General features: G+C 42.9%; 1 protein-coding gene across 6 annotated transcripts in view; it reads right to left on the reverse strand.

The window, feature by feature from the left end:
- Nucleotides 1-16,133, reverse strand: part of CMKLR2 (chemerin chemokine-like receptor 2) — a 49,181-nt gene that overhangs the window by 11,403 nt on the left and 21,645 nt on the right.

Raw genomic sequence — 16,133 nt, forward strand, 5'->3', positions numbered from 1 at the left:
TTTTCATTTATAGAAGTTTGGGCCCCTGGGTGACCTCATGGAACAGAGCTGCCCTACTTTTCTGGACCGCTTCCTTTAGATTACTAAGTGAAAATATTCTCCTGGAATCCTTTTGGGCTATTTATTTTTTTCTTACAAAACTGAGTGGGTCTGTGGAACAGGCTTTTTTTTTTTTTTTTTTTTTTTTTTTTTTGAGACGGAGTCTCGCTCTGTCACCCAGGCTGGAGTACAGTGGCTGGATCTCAGCTCATTGCAAGCTCCGCCTCCCAGGTTCATTCCATTCTCCTGCCTCAGCCTCCAGAGTAGCAGGGACTACAGGTGCCCACCACCACGCCTACCTAATTTTTTATATTTTTAGTAGAGACAGGGTTTCACTGTGTTAGCTAGGATGGTCTCAATCTCCTGACCTCATGATCCGCCCATCTCAGCCTCCCAAAGTGCTGCGATTACAGCCTTGAGCCACTGCGCCTGGCTGGAATGGGCTTTTGTTAAAGCAGCTGAACCTGTATCCTAACTAATATGACTTTCTAGGCCCTGCCTTTGAGCACTGTGGTGGAGCCCTGGCAGTGCTCACCTCCTGTGACAAGATGTTATAAGAAGTCTTTGAGGTAGGAGCTATTTCTCACAATGGTTATGGCTTCAGAAGCTCACTGGAGGAGGCAGAGGGGAGCTTCCCTTAGAGGGGACAGAAAGGGAAAGAAGCTGGCCTTACGAGGAGGAACTCTTACCCCAGCAATGGTTAGGGAGGTATTTAGGAAATCCCCTTTTTAGCCATGAAGACTTAACATGAAGGAGGTTTTGCAGTTGACTATGGTGGGTTAAAGAGGTGCTGCTGGTAAGACTCTGCTGCCTTTTTTTCTGCTGCCTTTTTTTTTTTTTTTTTTTTTTAAGACAGGGGTGTTGCTCTGTCACCCAGACTGGAGAGCAGTGGCAGAATCATAGCTCACTAGGCAGTAACCCAGTTACCCTGATTAGAGAATGAAGTAGGCCAGGCACAGGGGCCCACACCTGTAATCCCAGCACTTTTGGAGGCTGAGGCAAGGGCACTGCTTGAGCCCAGGAGTTCAAGACCAGCCTGGGCAACATAGTGAAGACCCTGCCTCTATGAAAATAAGAATACATTTTTTTCCAGAAAAGAGAATGAAGGCCAAGGCTGGTGGCTCATGCCTGTAATCTCAGCACTTTGGGAGGCCAAGACAGGCAGATCACTTGAAGTCAGGAGTTCAAGACCAGGCTGGCCAACATGGCAAAACCCTGTCTCTACTAAAAACACAAAAATTAGCCAGGTGCAGTAAGGCGGAGGTTGCAGTGAGCTGAGATCACACCACTGCACTCAAGTCTGGCAACAGAATGAGACTCCATCTCAAAATATAAAATAAAAAAAAGAATGAAGTAGAAGTGGGTGAGGTGTCTGCTAAGTTATACTTTGAACTAGAAACATGGTTGAGTGTAACTTTGGGGCAGAGCACAGCTTACAGGTAGGAACTGACAGACCCAATCTGTGGAGATTAGAGGGTGAAAATGAACTGTGTAATAATGCAATCTCAAAGTAATATCGGTGCTTTCAAAGGCAAAATGTGTTTACAAAGAAAGCTTACTACCTTGAGCATTTCTGCCAACTTAAAGGGCCTATAGAGATGTTTCTTTAAATTATTAAAAAGTCGTATTACACTGTATAATCAATCATGTCGTGTCGTAGTTCCCTGTTTATTTTTGGTGGGATAAGAGAGAAAGGACAAAAAGAGACACAAAAAGAAAATGGGGGAAATTTTTCCTCAATTTAGCCGTGTGAAGATATACATATATACATGCACACACATATATACATATGCATATATACAAATAGTTTTTGAGGGCTGATGGGAGGATGTGAATGAAGGATCAGAGGTAAATAGGAGGGATGTCTGGGCGATAGAAAGAGGCTGTGGTGGGCAGTAATCAGAAATGAAGACAGATAGTAGGTGGATATTAGGTCTCTTTTTTTTTTTTTATTTTTGAGACAGAGTCTCTTTCTGTCATTCAGCCTGGAGTGGAGTGGTGCAGTCTCAGCTCACTGCAACCTCCACCTCCCAGATTCAAGCAATTCTCACTCGAGAATCAAGTGTGAAAAATCAAGTGATTTTTGTGCCTCAGCCTCCCAAGTAGCTGGGATTACAGGCATGCGCCACCACACCCGGCTAATTTTTGTATTTTTAGTAGAGACAGGGTTTTGCCATGTTGGACAGGCTGGCCTTGAACTCCTGACCTCAAGTGCTCCACCCCCTTTGAACTCCCAAAGTGCTGGGATTACAGGTGTGAGCTACCACGCCCGGCAGCATTAGGTCTTTAAATCCAGGTTTAAAATAAACAGGATCATTAAACAGGCAGGATCAAGTGGTCTTGGTCGGCAGTGACTTTCCATTGAGATGTCCATGTAGTCTTCTCAGTTTGGAAGAGCACAATAACAAAGCCAGGATGAGGCTTTTCAACTTGACAGAAAAGAGGAAATGGCTACTGTATTTGTCTTAAACCATAGGTGCTGCTGAAAGGCACATAAATAATTCTGACTGAAATAAAGACTAATAAAGGTCTCTATGAGCATAGAAAGTTTGTGTAGCCACTTAACCGCCAAGCTGTACTGTGAACAGGGATATATGTAGGGCCTCCCAAGTCTATTAGAAGTGTGTGAAAAATGCTTGGTGTGAAGCAAGGTTCAGAGAACCTCCATGAAGCCTCTGGTTTAAGTTCCATAGAAAGTGAAGGGACATATTTACTGCAGGGATTCAGCTGCTTTGAGGACCCACGTTATCACATTCCTGGGTTACTTCTACCTAGATACTCAAATGGCAAATCGTGTGCTTGTGGAGTATAGAACTACCTATTGAATTAAACAATCTGGTGTCTGATCTATTCAGATTTAATAGATGGCAAAGCTGAAACTCTTTTCTAAATAAATAAATTTTACTGCAAGAGGTCTGGCAGAAAGTGTAATAATAAACAGTCTATAAAATCCAGATGATTTTGGGGAAGGACACCTGGTAGGGGTGTGTAACATTAAACTTTTAAGTGTGGCTTTCAACAAGGCTTGGCTATAGAGGGAAACATTTTGTTCATCTACCTTGACAAAACACAAAGATTCTTTCCGGCAGAACATTTGGTGAATGAAGAGAGGTTTAATTTTGTTCTGTATTGTTGAGTTAGATGGGTTTTCATGGACCACTGCAAAAAACGTACACCTCAAAGAATCTTAAGGCAGTTTAGGCTCTAAGCTGGTTTGAACAGAGAGAAGGACTTGATATTGTGAACTTTGTCTACGTAGGTTGCCTGTGTAGAGTTCTCCACACACTCTGGTAAAAAGAACTCAAGCTCTGAATATGTCTCCTGTTAACACCACAGCAGCTGTTGGGGGAACATGTATTTTGCTTCTGACTAGATAACAGGAAGGAATAGAAAAGGCAGGGAGCAGTGGCTCACGCCTGTGATCCCAGCACTTTGAGAGGCTGAGGCAGGCGGATCACTTGAGTCAGGAGTTCAAGACCAGCCTGGCCAACATGGTGAAACCCATCTCTACTAAAGATACAAAAATTAGCCGGGTGTGGTGGTGCGTGCCTGTCCCAGCTACTCAGGAGACTGAGGGAGGAGAATTGCTTGAACTCGGGAGGTGGAGGTTGCAGTGAGCCAAGATGGTGCCACTGCACTCCAGCCTGGGCAATACAGTGAGACTCCATTTAAAAAAAAAAAAAAAAAGAATGAATAGAAAGAATTGATGGACACAAGAGAGATTTCTCCAGTGAAAACCACAGATCCATGACCTATCAAACATATGGTCAGCAAGCTGTTTTTCAAGGGCTGTCTTCTTAGGGAAGAAAGATTTTTTGAAACATGTATATGTGTGTTTTGCCCTGGGGAGGTAGTATTTGGGACATTGCTGAGTATTTTCCACTGTCAAACATAAACTATACTACACCCCACAATGCACTCAAGATGTTTGGCATCAGTAGAGTATTTTGTTGCCATTCAGATGAACGATCTCTGCTTGGAAGGCGTTGAGGCACAACAACACTTTAAAAAGAGACCCTCTTTATTCACCCAAGGGAAGGAAAGGGAGGCTAGATGGAAATTGAAGGTTGGGTGGTGATATTGTCGCTGCTGCCAGTTGGGAGGTGGTAGAATAACCCTCACACCCCAACCCCTGGCATAGCTTATCCTGTAATAGAGACGCAGCTTGCCTAGCTGTAGCTCCTGTGTCATTTATTACTTAATGCCAGGCATTAAGACAAATGACAATATTCTTTGGTATATTAGGAAGAATGAAAGTATTTTGATTTGGCTCGAGAAGGGATAACATCAATGGGAGTGTTCTGATGACAAAGGCCTTTGAATGTCATGCTTAAGGGTTTAGATTTTATTCCATTGTTCCCAAAGCACGTAAAAATGTTTGTAGCAGGGAGCGACGTGACAGAATATTTGTTTTTGTAAAGATCATCTGGTAGCAGTTTGCAAGATGGTTTGGAAAAGAATTTGAATGGAAGTAAGACAATCATTCAGGAGCCTATTACCACAATTGAAGTCAAAGATGGAAGGGCCTTACACAGTAAGAGAATTGAGATGAGGGAGATGTATTTGAAAGACACTGATTTGAGAAATGAATAGAATCTTTCAGGAAGCTTAGATGAATTGCGAATAATCTTCACAATAACGTTTTTCTTGAGTTGGCATTGAAAACCTTGAACACAAAAGCGAGCTAATTTTAGGCATACAAATGTTTTATCAGTTTTAAAGGCAGTGAGATTAGGAGAGAGAAAATTTTTCCTTTTCAAAGAATAATTGAATCAAATGGAAATTAATAATACCTATTTTCATGATGCTGGGATCGAATTCTTGTCATAAAAGGCATTTGCAGCCTCATCCGCGCGTCAGCCCCCATGCTTCACTTTGACAGTTTGAAAAAAGAGAACACAGCCCATGTACGGGAAGTCAACGCCCACTTATGTACCTGTTGTTTTAATGCTCCACCCAGAAATTAGTGTTCTAACTTGTACAATCTGTATGGCTCTGTTAATTGCTGGGGGTGAATGATTATCCTTAGGTTATGAAGAAACTTTTAGGCTTAATTCCTTTGCAGACTTTAAGATCATTAACACACATGTATAATGGAAATATCAGGCACTATCACGGTCTATGGGTTGTAGAATTAGACTGCCCGCTCTCAAATCCCAGTTCCTCCTGTTTCTGGCTGTGGGATCATGGACAAATCACCTGCTACCAAGAAACCTGTTTCCTCCCTTGTAAAATGGGAATAGTAATAGCACCTAACTCATAGGGTTGCCGTAATGATCACATGAGGAAATCCTTAAAAAGTGGTTAGCTCAGTGCCTGGCACACAAAGCATGCTCAATAATTGTAGGTATTGATCATTATCTACAAGTTTTAGCTTAGGACTTTTAAAAGCAGTGGATAATAAAAGGGAAGCAGAGAGAGAGAGTGGGACTTCTTTGAGTTACTTCATGAAAAGGGTGAGAAGATAGTATACTATTTTATATCAGGGACTTGAACATTCTTGGATTTTGGTATGCATGGGAGGTCCTGAAATGAGTCTCCGGTGGATACTGAAGGATAACTGTACTAATTTGGAGATTTCTATCTATGATCAAGACTTTCAAACATTACATTGTTACCTTATGATTCTTTCCAAGACTTGAGATAAAGCTTGGGAAGAAGTTACCACTTGTTTCAGTTTATAAACTAGAAAAAAAAAACCTATGCACATCATCCCATTGACTTTAAATCCTCTTTAGATTACTCATAACACCTAATACAGTATAAATGCTATGAAATAGTTGTTGTATTGTTTAGGGAATGACAATAAGAAAAAAAAAGCCTGGGCATGTTTAGTACAGATATAGCCATTGATTTTTTTTCTTCTGAATATTTTTGACCTGTGAACCTACAAATATGGAGGGCCAACTGTGTGTTTCTTCTTTTTTGAGACCAAGTCTTGCTCTGTCACCCAGGCTGGAGTGCAATGGCACAATCTTGACCCATTGCAACCTCCATCTCCTGGGTTCAAGTGATTCTCTTGCCTCAGCCTCCCGAGTAGCTAGGATTACAGGTGTCCGCCACCATGCCCAGTTAGCTTTTATATTTTTAACAGAGACAGGGTTTCACCATGTTGGCCAGGTTGGTCTTGAACTCCTCACCTTAGGTGATCCACCTGGCTCAGCTTTTCAAGGTACTGGGATTACTGGCGTGAGCCACCACACCCGGCCCCAGCTGTGTTTTCTTAAAAAGAGATCTCTGTTTATACAAGTCACTTTTTATCAGGAAGAATATGGCCACTGAATTTGGAAACCTTGATGGCACAGAACTTCTGTAACTTTACATTTGTAGGGCATGTGACTGGACAACTGTTAGAGATCCGAAATGTTTAGCTTATGTTGCAGATACGTTCATCCATATAAACAGTCAGAACTAAAGCTTTCATCCTCTTTAGTGTCTTCTGGGCAATGTTATGTATCGTAACATAACAAAGAACTGATTTGGGAAGCAAGTATCACGGCAGGGTACCTACCAGATTATAAAACTTCTCATATATAGATATTACCCATGGTTTAAAAATTTTTTTAAAGGCTACAAGTGACTATGTCTGAGACTAGAATATTTAATCATGACCTGAAATCTCTACAGGCCAAGACAGGCTTCTGAAAAGCCCAGGAAACATGGTGGAAATTTGTATTCCTGTATCTCTGCCTTCTATTTCATTATTGTTTGGCACTGAAGATGTTTTCGTTCTCAATCACACACTGTCAGTGACATTTATAGAAGTCCAGGGAGAATATCCGGTTTAGGCTGGAAACTGAATTGGTGGTCAATGTATTCTTATTTTAATTTACATCAAGATACTTCCTCTCTTAAAGAAAGAAAAGGCTGTCTCCTAAAGGGGAGGGAACAGTAATCAGGGAACTTGCAGAATATATTGAGATTGCAGCCACTTCACAAAACAATACTGTTCATTATCCAGAGAGGTAATACGTGAACTCAGTGAAGGGGAGGGGAGGGAAACTTGTTTTTGTAGCAACGGTAACGCTGTTTCAACACAGCAGCAAAAGGAGGGGGAGGAGGAAAATTCTAGAACTTCCTTTCATTCGTACAGAATGCTTGAAAATATTTTTGCCTTTTTTCCTCCTAGGAGGAGATACAGAGGAGTATAGGATAAAATGTAGACATAAAAGATAAACCACAGGTTAAAAGACTTGCTCGTTGATCACAACTAAACAATGGGGGTGCCAGATTCATTATTGTAATGATTTAATGGTTTAAGATATTTGTTATGGGCTTTTATTTTATTTCATTTTTTTGGAGACAGAATTTCGCTCTGTTACCCAGGCTGGAGTGCAGTGGCGTGATATGGCTCACTACAACCTCCACCTCCCAGGTCCAAGTAGTTCTCATGCTTCAGTCTCCCAAGTAGCCACGCCCGGCTAATTTTTGTATTTTTAATAGAGATAGGGTTTCGCCATGTCGGCCAGGCTGATCTTGAACGCCTGGCGTCAAGTGATGTGCCTGCCTCAGGCTCCCAAAGTGTTGGGATTACAGGCATGAGCCACTACACTGGCCATAATAGACATTTTTTTTTTTTTTTTTTTTGAGACGGAGTCTCGCTCTGTTGCCCAGGCTGGAGTGCAGTGGCAAAATCTTGGCTCACTGCAAGCTCTGCCTCCCGGGTACATGCCATTCTCCTGCCTCAGCCTCCCGAGTAGCTGGGACTACAGGTGCCCACCACCACGCCCAGCTAATTTTTTTTGTAGTTTTAGTAGAGACGGGGTTTCACCATGTTAGCCGATGGTCTCGATCTCCTGACCTTGTGATCTGCCCGCCTTGGCCTCCCAAAGTGCTGGGATTACAGGCATGAGCCACCATGCCTGGTCCATCATAGACATTTTAAATTATTTTATGGTAATGAAAAAAAAGCTGGTAACTGCAACACTCTATTTTCTCATGGCCAATCTATATTTGGAACAGATTGTTGAGTTCTGCAAAACAGACATTGGAGAGACCGTTGGAAAACAAAAGCAGTGCAAAAGAAAGAACTCTGGAGGGTTATGGAGGGGACTTGAAATTAGTCTTTGTTGGAATGCTTAAGGAACCAGTGAGAAAGGAAGACTTAAGCAGTTTGATGACTATCTTCAGATACTTGAAGATGCCAGGGCAGAAAATGTTGGCATAATAGTCAAGAACATTTTGGCTTAAGAGAAGCAAGAAGTTACATCTGTTTAATATTGAGAAAGTTAAAAGTCTACAAAACAAGCAAGCAAGCAAGCAAGCAGAATGCATTGCATTGGGTGGGCACTAAGGGAGTTTGATCACAGCCTGGATACTGCAGGCTGGGGATACTCCAGAAGGCACTGACTCATGCATTAAGCGACTTTTCACATCATCCTTCAAGGGCAAGACTCTATGATAATGGATATCATTTTTGAGCTCTTATTCTCTATTTACAGATTAGGAAGCTGAAGGTCAAGAAAATTAAAAAATGTATAAAAACTATTCAGAGGCCAGGTGCGGTGGCTCACGCCTGTAATCCCAGGAGGGGATTTAGGAGGGGATTTGGGAGGCTGAGGTGGGTGGATCACCTGAGGTTGGGAGTTCAAGACCAGCCTGACCAACATAGAGAAACTCCGTCTCTACTAAAAATATAAAATTAGCTGGGAGTAGTGACGCATGCCCGTAATCCCAGCTTCTAAGGAGGCTGAGGCAGAAGAATCACTTGAACCAGGGAGGTGGAGGTTGCAGTGAGCCGAGATCACGCCACTGCACTCCAGCCTTGGCAATAGGAATGATACTCCATCTCAAAAACAAACAAACAAACAAAACCCCAAAAACTATTCAGTGGCGTGTTTAGCATTCTTGTCTAAATTGGTAAATGCCTATGTTCTTAACTACCAGGCATTTGGGGCACAAGAATCCTTCTTCAAAAGTCCTTAAACCAGGCTGCATGCAGTGGCTCACACCTGTAATCCCAGCACTTTGGGAGGCCAAGGCAGGCGGATCACGAGGTCAGGAGATCAAGACGATCCTGGTTAACAGGGTGAAACCCCGTCTCTACTAAAAATACAAAAAAATTAGCCGGGTGTGGTGGCGGGCGCCTGTAGTCCCAGCTACTTGGGAGGCTGAGGCAGGAGAATGGCATGAACGGCATGAAAGGCGGAGCTTGCAGTGAGCTGAGATCGCACCACTGTACTCCAGCCTGGGCGACAGAGTAAGGCTCCGTCTCCAAAAAAAAAAAAAAAAAAAAAAAAAAAATGGCCGGGCGCGGTGGCTCAAGCCTGTAATCCCAGCACTTTGGGAGGCCGAGACGGGCAGATCACGAGGTCAGGAGATCGAGACCATCCTGGCTAACACGGTGAAACCTCGTCTCTACTAAAAAAAAAAATACAAAAAACTAGCCGGGCGAGGTGGTGGGCGCCTGTAGTCCCAGCTACTAGGGAGGCTGAGGCAGGAGAATGGCGTAAACCCGGGAGGCGGAGCTTGCAGTGAGCTGAGATCCGGCCACTGCACACCAGACTGGTCGACAGAGCAAGACTCTGTCTCAAAAAAAAAAAAAAAAAAAAAAGTGCTTAAACCAGGCCAGGTCCATGCCTGTAATCCCAGCACTCCGGGAGGCTGAGGTAGGTGGATCACTTGAGCTCAGGAGTTTGAGACCAGCCTGGCAAACACAGTGAAACCCTATCTTTACTAAAAATACAAAAATTAGCCAAGGGTGGTGGCACACACCTGTAATCCCAGCTACTTGGAGGTTGAGGCAGGAGAATCGCTGGAACCCTGGAGACGCAGGTTGCAGTAAGCCAAGATCACACCACTGCACTCCAGTCTAGGTGACAGAGCAACACTCTGTCTCAAAAAAATAAATAAAAATAAAAATAAATAAATAAATAGTGTTTAAACCAGGAAAGAGCGATGCTGAATTTTAGAGAATAAATCTACATTCCTTTTCTAGAACTGCACCTGTAGCTGAATGAAAAAACAAAACAAAACACAAAATAAACCATTCTTCCCTGCAGAGGAGGATGACTTGATAGGAGGAAGCCCAGAAGAATGCATAGAAAAGAAAGCGACTTTGGTTCTTTCTTAGACTCTTCCTCATCACTCCCGTCTTCTCATCTCCACCTCCAGACCCAGTGGAACAGCCAGTTTGTAAGAACAGTTTTTAATTTTGAGCTTTTATCATAGCTTTATTTTAGTACTATATCAGAAGTCCACATTTGCCCAGGGTCTGCTGTGTTCCTTGGGCTGGTTCTGACTCTGTTGTTAAAGTCACTGCAGGATGACTTTACAAGAACCAAATTGCCAGACATAAACCAACTCTCATCCAGCCTCTGCAAGCTGGATTCTGAGGAATAAATGAAGAGAGGACACTCAGGCAAATGCATATTCTTTTTTTGTTTGTTTTTTAGACCGAGTCTTGCTCTGTCTCCCTGGCTGGAGTGCAGTGGCGTGATCTCGGCCCACTGCAACCTCCGCCTCCTAGGTTCAAGCAATTTGTCCTGCCTCAGCCTCCCAAGTAGCTGGGACTACAGGCACACACCACCACACCCAGCTAATTTTTGTATTTTTAGTAAAGACGGGGTTTCACCATATTGGCCAGGCTGGTCTCAATCTCTTGACCTCATGATCTGCCAGCCTCGGCCTCCCAAAGTGCTGGGGTTACAGGTGTGAGCTACTGCGCCCAGCCCAAATGCATATTCTTTACTGCTCCGGAGCTGGTTAAGTCCCCAATGCCCTTCAGCCTCTCTTGGTGACCTGTAGGACTCCTATGTGAACCTGTAGGATTGCATTTGTCCAAGGGCCTGTCCTTTCCTCTGGGACCCAGTGTGATTGCTTTTAGGTTTTTTCCTTCTAGGTTTTCTAAGGGCAAGGGTACTTCAGATGGTGCAAATCCAGGTGCTCGTTAACACTTCAGGCGCAGGACATGGATGAGAGAGAAGAAAATCAAACACGGAAAGAAAAATTTTAACCCAGTATCTTGCTCTAATCAAAGCCCTCCAACTAAATCCCTTTGTAGGATTCTGGGGATTCCATTCTGTGCTCTGCCTAGCAGTGCTCTTGAATGGAATGGGGTTCATTCTGGGAGCAGTGCCCTGTAGAGGTTATGACCCACTGTCACATCTTGAGTCTCCCCTTTACTCTTCAGTTGCATTTTAAAAATGTCATTGTAATTAAAATTTTTTTTTGTAGAAATGGGGTCTTGCTATGTTGCCCAGGCTGGTCTAGAACTCCTGGGCTCAAGCAATCCTTCCACCTCAGCCTCTCAAAGTGCTGGGATTACAGGTGTGAGCCACCATGCTCAACCCAGTCTGTTTCTTTTTGTAGTTTTACCCTCAAAACTGCCATCACTTCTTTATTAAAACAAATGAGAGCCATTTTCTCTCAATACACTATTGTGCACAAAGGTTTGTGATCCATCTTCGAACACCTGGACAGCTCGCTCTACACATCCAGGGATTCCAGCCAGTGGAATATTTTCCATGTTGGTTTTCCCCCTTGATCCATCCAAAAGTTCAGATTGTATGATGGAGGGCTGAGATTAGAGTGAGACAGGTGAAGCTGGGTTATGGAAGAGCAGGGTAGGACCTTGTCTTTGTTTAAAAATTTGGTATTTTGTTAATCGTGGATTATTTTCTGTTAATTTTAATTACTGAGGCTTTTGGTACCTGTTAAATTTTGCCTCAATTGCCTTATCCTAGTTCTGACCTGCCATAATGCTTGATCCTGTTTAAGTCTGTGGATATTAGGCAGTCCTGTGTGTTGAAAAAGCATTGGAACTTAGGAAAGATGGTTCTAAAATGTAGCTCTGAATATCACTAGCTATGTAACTTTGGGTGGGTCAGTGGCCCAATTGGGACCCCAGGTATCAAATTTGGAAAATACAGGTGACATCTAATTCTAAACTTTTATGATTCTGCCCCTAGTGTTTCCTAACTGAGAAGCTCAAAGATAGCAGCACCATATATTCTAGCTCTTGTATTACTCTCCATTCCTCAAACAAGCACCAAATCCAGTCCCTTGGACATTCAAACAACGTCTTCCAGTAAATGGTTTTTTGCACATTGGAACAAAAATATAGATCAAGGTCCAAACCAAAAAGCCTACACAAATTAAAAACATTCTGCAAATGAAAACAAAACCTTCCCAAACAAGACTATTGTACCTCCCTCATTCCTCCCACAGAAAAGAACCAACTGAAATCATTAGTGTTTCTGATTCGTTAAAGTATGGCAAAGTCTTACTGCTTCCCCCACCCCGCCCCAGGAAATATTCTATTCCAATATTTCAGGTTTTGAGTGAAGCAGACTTATGTAATCATCCTGTCCTTGGGGATTTCTGTCCATCTAAAGATGCTAGAACCACCCTAATGAGTCACAGTTCATAAAATGTAACATCTGTGAGAGAAGGTTATAAACATCAGCGGTGCCCAGAACAGCTGTAGAATTTTAGAAGAAACAGAATTTCCACTTCCCAACTAGTTCTTCATATTTCAGTTCGCATAACTAGAAAGCAGGGAGAGAGAGCATTAGTGCGTATAGCCCAAACCCCCTTTTCTTTTCTCCTCTTTTTTCCTTGAGAGAGAGAGAGACTGGGTGCAAGGCCTCACACCTGTAATCCCAGCACTTTGGGAGGCCCAGGTGGGCAGATGACTTGAGGCCTGGAGTTCAAGACCAGCCTGGTCAACATGGTAAAACCCCATCTCCACTAAAAATACAAAAAATTAGCTGGGCGTGGTGGCACATGCCTATAATCCCAGCTACTTGGAGGCTGAGGCAGGAGAATTGCTTGAGCCTCAGAGGTGGAGGTTGTAGTGAGTCAAGGTTGCACTACTATACTCCAGCCTGGGCAACAGAGTGAGACTCTCATTTAAAGAAAGAGAGAGAAAGGAGAGAGAGAGAGAGAGAGAGAGAGAGAGCGAGCGAGAGCGAGCAAGCATGAGTGCGAGCACATGCGCAAGAGTGCCTGGAGGGAAAGAGGCAAAGAAGGAGGGAAGGGAAAAGATCCTGGTTCAGTGGTAAAATACATGACCTTAAAATAGAAAACGTATTTTAAGAGCTCTTTTCTTTTTTTTTTTTTTTTTTTTGAGACGGAGTCTAGCTCTGTTGCCCAGGCTGGAGTGCAATGGCGGGATCTCAGCTCACTGCAAGCCCCGCCTCCCGGGTTCACGCCATTCTCCTGCCTCAGCCGCCCGAGTAGCTGGAACTACAGGCGCCCGCCACCTCGCCCGGCTAATTTTTTTTGTATTTTAGTAGAGACGGGGTTTCACCGTGTTAGCCAGGATGGTCTTGATCTCCTGAACTCGTGATCCGCCCGTCTCGGCCTCCCAAAGTGCTGGGATTACAGGCTTGAGTCACCGCGCCCGGCCAAGAGCTCTTTTCTTTATTCTTAGCCTATTTTGTATTATGGCTTATTTTTATTTATTTATTTATTTTTTTGAGATGGAGCCTCTCACTCCGTTCCCCAGGCAGAGTGCAGTGGCTCAATCTCAGCTCACTGCAACCTCTGCTTCCCGGGTTCAAGCGATTCTCCTGCCTCACCCTCCCAAGTAGCCAGGACCAGCTGGCACCCGCCACTATGCCTAGCTAATTTTTGTATTTTTAGTAGAGATGGGGTTTTGCCATGTTGGCCAGGCTGGTCTCAGGTGATCCACCTGCCTCGGCCTCCCAAAGTGCTGGGATTATAGGCGTGAGCCATCGTGCCTGGCCCTATGACATCTTTTCCACATACCTATTCTCTAACCAGTGGTAGAAATGAGAGGGCAAGAACCACTTTAGAGAGACCTCTTGATATATTATAAATTGCTTCTGGACATGAAGAATATATACCAATAGCTGTATAGTAAGTCATTTTAATTTACTTAATCTTTCTTTCATAGTTGATATTAATCACATTGTCCCAGAAACAAAGGTCTTGTACTTGAGGGAAAAAAAAGTGACCTTCTAAAGGCCATTAAGAATGGTGGGTCATAGAAAGGATGGATATAGGCACATATCTGCATTGTCTATGGTCTCAATACTTTAGACAACTCAAAAGCCAAGTACATCTCCAGGTATTCAAATTCAAGAAAGTGGTCACAAAATATCTTGATACTTATACCAGTAATACAATATATCTTCACTGAAAGATAACACAAGCACTTTTCCTTTTTATGTTTCTTTTTTATTTTTATAGAGATGGTTTCTTGCTATGTTGCCCAGGCTGGACTAGAACTCCTGGCCCCAGAGATCCTCCCTTTCAGCCTTTGGAGTAGCTGGGATTACAGGCACACATCGTCATACCTAATAGACAGTTTATTTCTGACAAGGAACTTGGAAGGAACACGGTAAAAAACCATCTGATACAAGAAAATTTTGTTTAAGAAATTCCACTTTTAGATAATTTCCTGTATCTTTTGTTCTCATCACAGATTTTCTCTAACAAGGCAAAATCAGACAAAGCATGTTTTCTCCTTTTCTTTTATTGATTGATTGATTGATTGATTGTATTTTTTAGTTGAGATGGGGTTTCACCGTGTTAGCCAGGATGGTCTCGATCTCCTGACCTTGTGATCCTCCTGCCTCGGCCTCCCAAAGTGCTGGGATTACAGGCGTGAGCCACTGCGCCCGGTCTCTTTCATTTTATTTTTATTATTATTTTTTAGAGGCAAGGCCTCACTCTTTCTCCCATGTTGGAGTGTAGGGGCACAATCACAGCTAACTGCAACCTCAAACTCCTGGACTCAAGGGATCCTCCCACCGTAGCCTCCTGAGTGATTGAGATTATACGCATCCACCACCACTCCTGGCTAATTTTTTTTTTTTGTAGCGATGGGGTTTTACCATGTTGGCCAGTCTGATCTCACACTTCTGACCTCAAGTGATCCTCCCAAAGTGCTGGGATTATAGGTGTGAGCCACCGTGCCTGCTCAGCGTTCTCTTGTTAAGCAGCACCTTCACTGAACTTTATGCCAGTTGCCATGCAAAGCAAATAATCTCCAACAGGTTTTCCTAGCAGATAATGTGTCTAGGCAGCAATTGCAGGCCCTGAGTTATTTCCTTAAAATGGATTTCATAATTCTACATTAAAGAGATATGTAATATTGACTAATGGCTTATTTAGTGACTTTTCACATAAGAAGGAAGTAAATGTAGTGTACCCCAGCGGGGTCCCCATCAACCACTTTTCATATACATTTCCTTTGAACACACACCATTCACCAAGGACATCAAAATTAGTGCCCTGTGATGACCTGTTCTGTGATTTAAACATCCTAAATTTCTGCCCAAACACAACCTTTCTCCTTGACCTTGAGCTCAATGTGAGTCAACAATGGGATAAGACAGCTAAAAAAAAAAAAAAAAAAAAAAAAAAGTAACTTTGCCCTTGGGCTGTCTTAATAGAATTGGGGGAGTGTTTATCCAATTCTACTTGAACTGATCAGACAGCACCTAGGGGTACTGTGTTCTTTTCTGGGAATTACAGTTTAAGAGAAACAATGACAAACTGAAATATATCCAGGGGAGAGGGAACCGGATGGAGAGAAACTATATCATGTGAGGAGCATTGAGCAAACTGGTGGAAGCTATTTATACTGGAAAAGAAAGAGCAGGGTAACAATTTTTTCAAATGCCCAAGGGCTGGCATTTGGAAGAGGGAACTGTTCAAAGTGGCCTCAAAAAATTGAGGGACGCTAATGTTAGCTCAATGTAAGGCAGAATTTCCTAAAGATTATAGTTGTTAAAAATTTAAAAACTAAATTAAATGAATAATTTATTCAGCACCTACTATGTATTCTAGGCCCTGGAGAGAGAGTAGGACACAGAACTTACGGATCTTTCGTTCTACTGTAAAGCTATGTCAGAGGATAGTACATTTCTCATACTTGGAGATGTTTAATGACACAATCATAAAGTGAGGAGTTTTAAGCAGGAAATCAGACATTACACGTGATTGGACTTGTCATGTCTAAAGTTCAGTCAACGCTGAAACCCTAAGGTTCTGTTAGGTTCTACTAAGTTTTTTGAAGGGATGGGGTGACATGGAGGGTAGGTATATAGAGAGGACTGTATGAAATATACATATTTTTAATAATCTTGAGGCTGTTTGAAAAGGGGTGGAGTCAGATTGGC

The sequence above is a fragment of the Macaca mulatta genome, chromosome 12, assembly GCF_049350105.2.
Source record: "Macaca mulatta isolate MMU2019108-1 chromosome 12, T2T-MMU8v2.0, whole genome shotgun sequence".
Taxonomy (NCBI): Eukaryota; Metazoa; Chordata; class Mammalia; order Primates; family Cercopithecidae; genus Macaca; species Macaca mulatta.